Here is an 11655-nt window from a genome sequence, read left to right as displayed (position 1 = left end):
GGGGCCGCTGTGTGCTGCACCCCTTTGTTGCTTCTACAGCTGGGGCCGGGTAGCCCCTTCCCTTTGGGGATTTGAACCCCTGGAGCCTGTTTCCCTACAGGCTGATCCTTCTTTGGCCAGTGAAGCCTGCCTAATGCACCCTGGGGAGGGTGATGCCTTAAGCAAAGTGTCTCGAGCTGGCCCTGCTGAAGCTGATCCCAGCTGGCCTGGAGCAAGTGGGAATTCATGTGTGTGTTGTAGCAGCAGGTGGGGAGAGCTCGGGAATGGCCAAGTGCAATGGCAGGACCCTGACTGGCTGTTATCAATCCCAGAAAGGGGCATGGAATGGTGGGGCTGGCCAGGGCCCAGTGACTCCGGGAAGCAAAGAGCTCCACTCCCCTGTCCCCTGCCTCTCAGCTGGGGTGGGTGGCAGGACCCAGCAGGAGTCAGGTCTTTCTCCCAGAAGGGCAGGGCCTGTAACTTGTCCTCCTAGAGGGCCACTTCACTGGGGGAAATGGGTCCTGGCTGCAGAGAAACCAGGCCCGTTCTCCCTTGGCAGTCAGAGATCTTGAGTTCTGGGGGCAGGAAGCAGAGGAGGGCCTGGGAGCAGGTCTCGCACAGGCAGATGGGGCTTGGGAGGCTTGAAAGTCTTTTTCTGCCCACTCTCCTGTGCTAGCCCCATTCAACCACTCAGCAAAGCTAGACTTCACCCACTTCCCATCTCCTGCCTTTGCCTGGGGTGCCCTCATCCCATCTTCTATTTCCCTACAAGGTCCAATGCAAATGTCACCACCTCTGCAAGGACCCCCGTGACTCCTCCAGACAAGGTCAGTTGCTGCCCCTTCTTAGGTCTTACCCTCTTTTTTCTTTTTCCCATTACTAGGGTGTTCTCAGCTGAGTAATTATGAATTACTGATGGCAGTGTTATCTTCTGTCTTCCTCTAGACTGTGAGCTCCAAAGACATCATCATTGTGGTCAGCATCTGTCATTCCTGCCTGCCTTGCCTCCAGATCCACTTCCTTCTGTAATAGCACCTGTGGTCTCCAGTCCCCACCATGGCCCCCAGTGATGCTTGGCTCCTGGTCTCCATACCCTTGTGTTGTTCCCTCCCACACTGACCTGGGCTGAGTTGTGTCACCAATAGGACATTACAGAAGAGATGCAATGCAGCAGGGTGTGTGACTTCCCAGGGGACAGCAGCAAGGGCCCTCTAGCTTCTGCCCTGTTCCCTTTTGGGCTGGTTGCTTGGATGAAGCCAACCGCCATGTTGTCAGGACACTCAAGGAGCCCCGTGAAGAGGCCCATGTGGAGAGGTGCTGAAACCTCCAGCCAACAGCCAGCATCAGCTGGCCAGCTGTGAGATTAAGCTACCTGGAAAATGGATCATCCAGCCCAGCCAGGCCTTCGGATGACTGCAGCTTGGCTGACAGCTTGATGCCAACCTCATCACAGGCCCAGCTATACCACTGTGTTCCTGATCCACAGGAACCATGTGGGATGATATGTATTTGTTATTGTTTGGGGAGAAATTATTAACCAGCAAAAGAACCAATAAGTATCTCAGTTCCCCTTAGGAACTATCCTTCTTCCACTGTGTGTGGCCTTGGTGGAACTGGCACTTTTGGTGTTCCATCTTCCTTGGGCCAAGGGATGGGAGCCTTGACCCTAGAGAGGACAATGAGACCCTCTCTCTGGAATTTGTATCTTGAGCCAGAGAGACTAGATCAGGAAATGATTGGACTGATTTCCAGAAGCTACTTGACATCACGCACACACATGTAGAAACGCACATGCATATATATGTATAGACACGTATACATATATACATATAAACACATACAAATATTTATGTACACCACATGCACATGCACCCATACATATATAAACATACATATGTATACACATGAACATATATTTTCCTTTTTCTGCCAAAGTTAGGTACAGCCATCGCTAGCATCATCTTCACAGTGTCATCAGCAACCACACCACTCATATTAGGCCCTGGAACACGTGTCATTCAGTAAGTGCCCAACCAGTGCATGTCGGATAAATTAAAATCCTAGAAATATGAATGAAGTCAGGGCTGCTTCTTGTGATTTTAACTTATGTTTTGTTCATCGTCTTGGAGAAGATTTTGAAAGCCTGAGAATTGATGACCTTTGTTCTCTGTCTCCCTCCCTTGCCCACCTTACCAGAGGAGAGTAGCTTTGCGCTCGGTTACCTGCCACAGAAAGGTTCTGCTGCCAGGCAGGGAGTTGAAGGGGTCCACAGACAGCCTGCCTGCATTGGTCTGGAAGCCCATACTCCTTGAGCTGAGAACTGGGGTGAGAGGAAGGCATAAGCCTCAGAAGATAATGTGGCAGCGGCGGGATTAGAGGGTAGAGAAGTGGTTGTTGTGAGTGGAGACTTTTTGAGCTTTTTGGGCTGTGACCTGCAGTAATTCAGCAGTGACCAGTGTAGGTTGGCACCAGACTCTGGGAATCCTACACACCCCAAGGTATTGCTCTGTCCAGGACCTTGGGAGTATAAGAGAGGGAGCCCCACTAAGGGATGGAAATTGAATTTCCACCAGTCCAGCTCAGCAGGGACCTGAAATCAGATTTTTAGTGATTTGATTTAGGGGGTATGCCTTTTCTCCTATACTCAAGTTTGTGGAATAAGTCTCAAAGTTACTACAAGGGCAGGAATTTTCATTTTTTTGGTCTTTGTTCATTACTGTTTTACAAAGCCTGGTACATTGCCTAAAACACAGTAGGCACTCAATAAATGTTAGTGCTTAAAGGCACATGTAGAAAATGAAAATTTCCTGGGTGCCTGCTAAGTGCTAGAGACTCTCGAAACTTCATTTGGATTCTTCTTTTCACACCAACACTTGAAACTTGGTATTTTCTTTCACATTTTATTTCTCCTCCTTTCCTTCCTTCATTTCTTCCTTCTTCCCTTCCTAATCCTTTTCCAGTTGTCTGAATGTATTTGCATGTGTTCTTGTAAGCAGTGTATTGTTATATGTGTGTATTTTCCATTTGTATTAAGACTAGAGTGTCACTTCTCATCCTGTTTCCCATCTTTTTCACTCACCTCGTTTTGCCATCCACCAGCACCCAGACACTCCTGCCAGTGCTGAGGTCCTTAAATAGATCTCCTGGATTAGAACTTTGGAATATACGTCCAGGAGTGGGGCTGCTTGCTAGGTCCCTGCAGTGTCCATGTGTAATTTAACCCAGAGCGACTCCAGTGGCTCACACTCCCTACCGCAAGGCATGAAGCTTCCTTCGTTTCCACATCTGTGCCAACATTGGCCTTCCCTAGCTTTCTAACATGTTTCAGTTTTATAGAATGATACCTCGTGGTTATTTTAACTTGTATTTCTTGCCCTGATTTGGAGGAAAAGAATTGAAGTCTCAGAAAAGTGATGTTAGTGAGTAGCTGGGTTTGTGTCCACCCACCCGAGGCTTAGGATGGAGGGCCTGGATGGGCTGATGGCTCGCCAGCAGCCGGGCCAGACTGTGTGGGCACCGTCAGGAGAGTAGCCTTCTGCTGTGATCGAGCCCCACCTGGTGGCGCGGGAAGGGAAGGGGACGGGGAAGAGGAGGGAAAGAAATGGAAGGGGAGAAATTTACCCCAGCAGCTGCACAAGGCCACGCCCAGCCAGTCATTGCACACATGGAGGACATGGGCCAGGCCTTAAGGGACTTAGGTTTAGCCTTTGCCTCTGGAAGGTGAAAGGAACTAGAATAGCTTCACCATTGAGGAGCCTATTGTTTTTAGCAAATGAAACCAGAACTTTTTTTTAAACAAAAAACACTTAGTATATTTCTTTTTAAAATGTACTTTAAACTAAAGTACAATATACACATCTAAAGGGCATAAATCCCAAGTGCACAGCTCAATGAATTTTCTAAGCTAACTGGCCTCCAGTCGGTCACATACCGCCTTTTCCAAGGATAGCCACCATCCTGACTTCCAACACTATAGATTAGGTCTAGGTCTTTTTGTTTGGCCTGGGTTGAAGGTTGTATAAATGGAACTCTACAGGTGTTCTGTTTTGTATTTTGCTGCTTTTGCACAATATGATGTGTATAATTCATCCATATTGTTTGGTCATTCTTGTTTTTATGCGGTATTCCATTGTATGATTATACTGCAAGATATGCTTTCTACTGTTGCCTGATGGATATTTGGGTTGATTCCAGTTCTTGGTTATATAGAATAAAATTGCTGCAAAATTTAGCACATGTCTGTTGGTGCACATGTCTATTGGTGCACACATCCACTGGCACACACATCTATTGGTGCACATGTCCATTGGTGCATATGTCTATTGATGCACACGCCCATTGCTGCACACGTCCATTGGCACACATGTCCATTGGTGCATACATCCATTGGTGCACACGTCCTTGGTGCATATGTCTATTGCTGCACACGTCCATTGGTGCACACGTCCATTGGTGCATACGTCCATTGGCGCACAAATCTATTGGCACACACGTCCATTGGCACACATGTCCATTGGTGCACACTTCTATTGGTGCACACGTCTATTGGTGCACACGTCCACTGGCGCACACGTTTATTGGTGCACACATCCATTGGTGCATACGTCTATTGTTGCACACATCTATTGGTGCACGTGTGCATGCAGTTCTGTTCAGCATGTATGCATAGGAAATACCAGACCATAGAGGAGTGTATATTCAACTTTACTGGATGCTCCCAGTTTTCCTAAGTGGTTGTGCCAACCTGCAGGGGCAATGGCAGAGTGTGAGAGTTCTGATTGCTCCAGATTCTCACCAGTGGGCGTTGCCATTGCCAGTCTTTAGCCATTCTACTGTGTGGGTAGTGATTCTGCATCGTGTTTTATAACTTGCATGTCCTGATGATTAATGACTTTTTTTTATGTTTATTGGTCACTTGGCTATCCTCTTTTGTGAAGTTTCTATACTAATAGAAGACTTCTGCCTGTTTTTTTCCCACTGAGTGACCTGCCTTTTTCTTACCAATATATAGGAGTTAAAAATATATCACCTGGATAGGAGTCCTTTGTCAGATATGTTGTCAGAAGACATATCTTCTCTTGCTTGTGTTGCTGGCCTTTTCACTCTCTTAGTGATGTCTTGGATAAGCAGAAATTCTTTTCTTTTATTGAGATAGGGTCTTGCTCTGTTGTCCAGGCTGGAGTGCAGTGGCATGATCATGGCTCACTGCAGCCTTAACCTCCTGGGCTCAAGTGATCCTCCCACCTCAGCCTCCTGAGCAGCTGGGACTACATGCATCCACCACCATCCCTGGCTAATTAAATACAGTTTTCTTTTGTGTAGACAGGATCTCTCTATGTTGCCCAGGCTGGTCTTGAACTCCTGGCCTCAAGCATTCCTTCCACTTCAACCTCCTAAAGCGCTGGGATTACAAGTGTGAGTCACTGCACCTGGCCAGAAATAATTCTGAATTCTAATATAATACAATTTATTAAATTTTTCTTTTATTATTGGAGCTTGTTGTGTTGTGTTCAAAATCTTTTTGCCTACCCCAAGGTCATGGAGATTGTCATCTACCAGTCTTCTAAAAACTTCCACAGTCTGCATCCATCTGGAATTGATTTTTGCATATGGTGGGAAGCAGAGGGTCAATATTTTTTCCATATGGATATTTAATTGACCAGCCTGATTTATTGGAAAGACCATCATTTCTCCACTGCACCACAGTGTCACCTTTGCCATAAACCAGGGGATAGTACACGCATGAATCTGTTCCTGGTGTATGTGTTTGTCTGTTTCTGTATCTGGTGGTAACTGTTTTAGAGAGGGCAATAGAATTATACTATTCATAAGGCAATTTCAGAGTCTGTAAAACACCAGTTTAGAGTGTGCTGCAGGTGGTGCTGTCTGCTGATGGACGCTGGCTTGGGGTTGTCTGATAAAAATTCCTTTCTCAATGTGACCTGTGACTCTTAGGGCTCACTGTGGGCTCGCCTAGCCAGGATGTCAGGAACATGAATCTGAGGCTTCTTATGTTTGTGCTGTCCAAGAATGAAAGGACTCTGCACCCACAGAGGGAGCTGTGTAGCCTCAGCTGTTTTGTGCGGGGAAAGGTCTCTTCTCTGCTTTCATTTTCTTTCCCTTTTCCAGTTCATGCCGAACCCCAGAAAAGCCTTCAGTCCGGTGCTACAGGTGCATCTGGCATCTGAGAGGTGGGCTTCCCACAGCAGTTCCTCCTTGGAGGTTCTGGAGGCACGAGTCAGTCTCTTGAGGATGTGGCATTCAGCTCTGCAGGGGCTGGGCTAGATCTCTTGCTAACATTACTTCATGACCAGGGTTTTCATGTTGATGTACAGGTCCCCAAACAGGGGCCTTGAAGTTGCAGGGGGAGAAGCTCCCCAGGCCTGGCTCTCAATGTACCACTGGAGGGGCAGTGGGATGGACCTGCCTCGCAGGGCCATCAGCCTGGGGCTCAAGCTCTGGCACTTTCACTGGGCACAGATGGGCAGCAGGGTGTGGCTCTGGGGGCAGGTCGAGGACAGTGTTAAGCATGTGGCTTCCAGCAGTGACTCTACCATGAACTCAGGGAATCACAAGGGGATGCTCCACCCGTCTCTGGGCCTCTAACTCCACCTTTGGTCTCTGTATTATGGGTTGGGTTGTGTTCTTCCAATTGATATGTGGAAGTTCTATCCCCTGATACCTGGGAATAATCTTATCTGGAAACAGGGCCTTTACAGATATAATCATGTTAATAGAGTGGGCTTTAATGTAATAGGACTGGTGCCCTTAAAAAGAGACAGAGGCACATGGAGAAGAGGGACTTGTGAAGATGGGGGCAGAGACTGGAGTTGTGCTGCCACAAGCCAAGGAATGCTTAGGGCTGCAATAAGCTAAAAAGATAAGAAAGACTCTCCCTGAGAGCTTTTGGAGGGAGCATAGTCCTGCCAACACCTGGACTTTGGACTTCTACTCTCCAGAACTGTGAGAAAAATGCCTGGGCTGGGTGTGGCGGCTCACACCTGTAATTCCAGCACTTTGAGAGGCCAGAGCTGGAGGATTGCTTGAGTCCAGGGGTTTGAGACCAACCTGGGCAATATGGTGAAACCCTGTCTCTACAAAAAATAGCTGGGTGTGGTGGTACATGCCTGTAGTATCAGCTACTTGGGAGGTGGAGGTTGGAGGATTGCATAAACCCAGGAAGTCAAGGCTGCAGTAAGCCATGATAATGCCACTGCACTCCAGCCTGGTGACAGAGTGAGACCTTATCTCATAAAAAAAAAAAAAAAAAAAGAAGAAACATCTGTTGTGTTAAGCTACCCAGTTGTCGTACTTCATTCTAGCAGCTCTGAGAAATGAATGTACCCTGTCTCCGGGCTTGCTTCTCCAATCTGTCCTTCACCACATCATTTCCTGCTCCAAACCCATTAGTGGTTCTTCACTAACCCCTGGAACATCATGGATGCTGGCAGCATCTCCCATCTAACCAATTCTAACCCAAATCCCAACTCATGCCTTTCTCTCTTTTGCTCTTTCCCACCGCATCTCATGGCACACCCGACAGTCATTCAGGCCAAACGATGGCTCAAGGGTCATTCCTGAGTCCTCTCCCTCATGTCCACACTCAACCCAGTGACAAATTCTTCCAGCTCTACCTCCAAAATATATTCTCAGTAATTTGCTTCTACCATGGTCATCCTACTTTAAGCCTCCAACCTTCTCTTTCTTGAACTGCACGCTAGCCTCTTGTGGTAGGCTGATTGCAGAATTGCCCACAGTCTTGGACTACTTCCTGCATCCAAGTTATTTGAAACTCTTTCCTTCTATAGGTACAGGTTATTTCTCCATCCTTGAATTTGACCTGACCTTGGGACTTGTGTTGGGCACTGAAGACTAGAGTGAGGTGAGAGTGATTGTGTGCCATTTCTGAGCCTAGTACTCAAGAGACCTTGTGCACTTCTTGGAATGCTGCTACCATGAGCACAAGCCCAGGCTAGCCTATTAGAGGAAGATCTGCATGGAAGAGAGGCCAGCCATCCCAGACAAGGCCACACTAGATCAGCCAGACCCAGTTAACCCACTAGCTGACTGCAGACGTGTAACTCCAGCCTTGCTCAGTTAAGCCTGGCCAACCAAGATCAGTAGAGATGCTCAAATGACCAGTGGAATCACGAGAATTTGTGTTGTTTTAAACTATATTTTGGAGGTTATTTGTTACATAGCTGTAGCTGACTGATATACCTCCACAATCATCTCCAGGCTTTCTCTTTCTTTCTCACAGAATATTTTCTTCTCTCAGAAGCCAGAGGGGCCTCTCCTGTACTTTTGCCCTCCAACATGATTTTCTGTTGCAACTAGAATTATCTCCAAACTCAGGGCCATAGCCTCCAAGGCCTGACTCGATCAGTTCTCCCAACTCTCTCCTTTGTTCACTCTGCTTCCACCACACTGACCTTCCTGCAAGTCCCATGAACATGTCTTGGCTTTTGCCATCCCCTCTGCTGCGGCTGTCCCTTCAGGTCTGCTCATAGTGGCTCCTTCTCATCTTTCAGGTACCAACCCAATTACTTCGTCCAGGAGGCCTGGCCTGACTACATTGACTAAAGCCATCCTCTCCTACCCTCCTCCCAGTCACTTTTCTTGCATCCCACCCTGTTTTTATTTTCTCATTACTTGCTAAAATCTTTGTCATTACTTGCACAAAAAAAAAAAAAAAAAAAAAAGGCCTTTGCTGAAGTGCGTATTATTTGTGTCCCCAACTAGAATGTAAGCTCAAATCAAAGCACTGCTTTGATTCACTGCTGTGTCCTTAGCAGTTATAACAGTTTCTGGCACATAGTAGGTGTTCAATAAATATTTGCTAAATGAATGGATAACAAATGAATAACCTTCAGCGGTGAGGGGAGCCTTTGTCGTGAAGCTTGCAAACCCTTTGAGCATGTTAGCTCCTGCCACTGTGCTTTCTGTTAATCGTCTACTCCATTCAGACTGACCTACCTGCAGTTTTCCCGCCATGCCACACTGTCTCTGGCCTCTGAGCCTTCGTACATTCTGTTCCCTCTGTCTGCTCTTCCCTCCTATACAAAGATCCTGGAAACTCCTATTTATCCGTAAAAGTGTTATGTTATACATCTCCTCCTTCAAGAAGCTTTTCCATCATCTGCTGCTCCCAGCCCATGGTGAAGGACCTCCTCCCCCTGTTCTCTGAGGACATTGGATTCCCTTCACCTCACTCATCACACGGTGCTCTTAAATAGCTGGTTATTCCTCTGTCTTCAGGACTATAAACCCCATGTGGGCAGGACCAGGTCTTCTTAATATCGGCATCCCTGGACTCCCATAGGGGCAGGGATGACACACCCATAGGTGGGTGCTTAGTAGCTATGTAATGGCTGAGTGTCAGGATTGAGGAATATGACTGGAGGCCAATGGACTAGAGGAGCTCAAGGTTTGCCCTCTTTCTCTGACCGCACATGAATCGAAATCTGTGAAAATTCAGGAACAATGTGGGCCCTGGGTGGATTTGGAGAAGTGGAGAGTGGATGCAGTGTTTGGGATCACATACATCCTCCTGCTACTACCAACCTCAACACAGTGAGGAGAGCTCCTGATTGAGGCCAGAATGCTGGCATCTCCCTCAGCTTCTCTGTGACATCAGAAGGGCTGGGCTTCCCTTTTTTCTGAATACCTTTCTACACATTGGGGCTCCTAGTGAGTTGTGGAGGAATGGAACTGATGTATGACTCCGGCTCTTCAGTAAATGATCCAGGGGTCTTAGTGGACCATAAGGGAAGTATAGCACATCAGCCATATAATACAGCTGGTAGAGGAGAAAAATGAATACATAAAATCTACATGTCATCTTGAAGTCAGTCCTTATTACAAAAAAGGAATCCAGCCACTGGCTTCATGCCTTATTCTGGCTCCATTTTTGGCTATTGAATTTTTAAAAGGGACACACTAAGGATACTGCAGAGATAATCAAACTGAATTGTGTCACAGAAAACTGTGGAAAAAACAAGTCTGAAGATGAAATGGTTAAATGGTCACTGTCATATTACATCACTATGGTTAATATATCTGACATTTAACTTTTTAGGGCCATTTTATCTGTTGTTTAATTTGTTCCTCATCACTAGTCCTGCCTGAATGTGAATATTTACCAGACAATCAAGGCTAGGGTCCTCAATGCAGGATAGTGGTTGGCATTGCTTTCCCTGGCTGCCAGATCTGTGATACTGAAGTGAAGGCTTCTGAGGATGCTTTCAGGTTTGATTTTGGTTGAGGTAATATTGACAAAGTGCCTGACACTTGTGATGCTCAGAAAATTCGTTTCCTTTCCCCTTTTTGCAGCGCCATTTCTACCCAAGGGACTGGTATTTGCTGGAGAGAGGGAGTATCTCTTAATCCTTTGCAGCTGTTTCCTTGGATTCTGGCTTGGGTCTCACTGTAGTTCTGTCTAAACATGGCTTGCTGGATCCCAAGTGTCCTACTTAGTAGCTGTGTGACTTTAGGCAAGTTACACGGGCTCACGCTTCTCTGGCCTGCTCGCTCCTTGGAGGGGGGTTGTATTCCTTAGTGGTGACAGCAACCCTAGGGTGGGCTGGCATGGGGTGGGGGAGGATTGGTCTGGCAACCTCCAGGGCCTCTCTCTGAGCCCCAGTGGCAATGACTTTCAGTGGAGAGAACTACTTACCTTCAAGGGATCACTTTAGAACCTCAGAGTAGGATATGGAAATTTAAAAGTACATGGAAGGAAAATCCCTGCTATTTTAGTACACGGAGTCAAGGAGTAAAACCTGCTCACAAGACTGGCTGGAGTAGTGGCTGCCCAGCGGAGATTCTGTATGGGAGTCTCTCTGGGGTGTGTCCTAGCTCATGGAGACCCAGAGATCATTAGATGTTTAGGTTTGCCATGAGCAGATATGGACTTGGTATTAGTAGCTTTTCCATGGGGATTGACGTGCCTAGTTTTGGGGATCCCTCTCAGAAAAGCAGCAGCTGGAAAATCAGCTCCTCGTCTACCCCAGCGAACTAGGAAACAGCCCATATTTGTATGGAGTTCTCGGTTGTCACTGACTGTGCTCCCTGCTTCACATGCAAGCTCTCATGTGCTGTTCACAGCACCCCTGCTCAGCACATACTGTCATTAACCCCATTCTACAGGCGAGGAAACAGAGGCACAGAAAGGTAAAGGAACTTTCCTAAAGTCACACAGCGATTAAGTAGAACACTTGGGATTCAGACTTGCTTGAAACACTTGCAGGGACTGGAAGGGCCTGAGTTTGTGACCTTGGTTGGCCAGCATACCCAGATGGGAAGGCTCTGTCTCAAAAGATTTCTGCAGGATTGGCCACAATCATGCAAAACAGCAGGGCAGGAGACTTGGGGAAGATACTGTTTTCATCTCAACCCTGCCATTTCTCATCTATGTGACTCTGAGCAAGTTTCTTGCCCTCTGCAGCTTCTTTTCTTGAAATGAATAAGGTCCTGGACTTGCTGATATTGAGGCACCTACCAGTTCTGAAAGGTTTCGGGCCTCTTTTGGGGTCTGTGGTTGTAAGCACCCAAAGGTCTCCTTCCTTGCCTCCATATGTTGAGAGCATTTCCCTCTCTCACTGCCCCTGATCAGTCCCCCACTCTGCACACAAGGAGGCCAGGTCCCCACAAAGCCAAGTCCTGCACATGGGCGTGGGG

The sequence above is a fragment of the Macaca nemestrina genome, chromosome 18 (genome assembly GCF_043159975.1).
Source record: "Macaca nemestrina isolate mMacNem1 chromosome 18, mMacNem.hap1, whole genome shotgun sequence".
NCBI classification, from domain to species: Eukaryota; Metazoa; Chordata; class Mammalia; order Primates; family Cercopithecidae; genus Macaca; species Macaca nemestrina.
Note: the sequence above shows the minus strand (reverse complement) of the source record.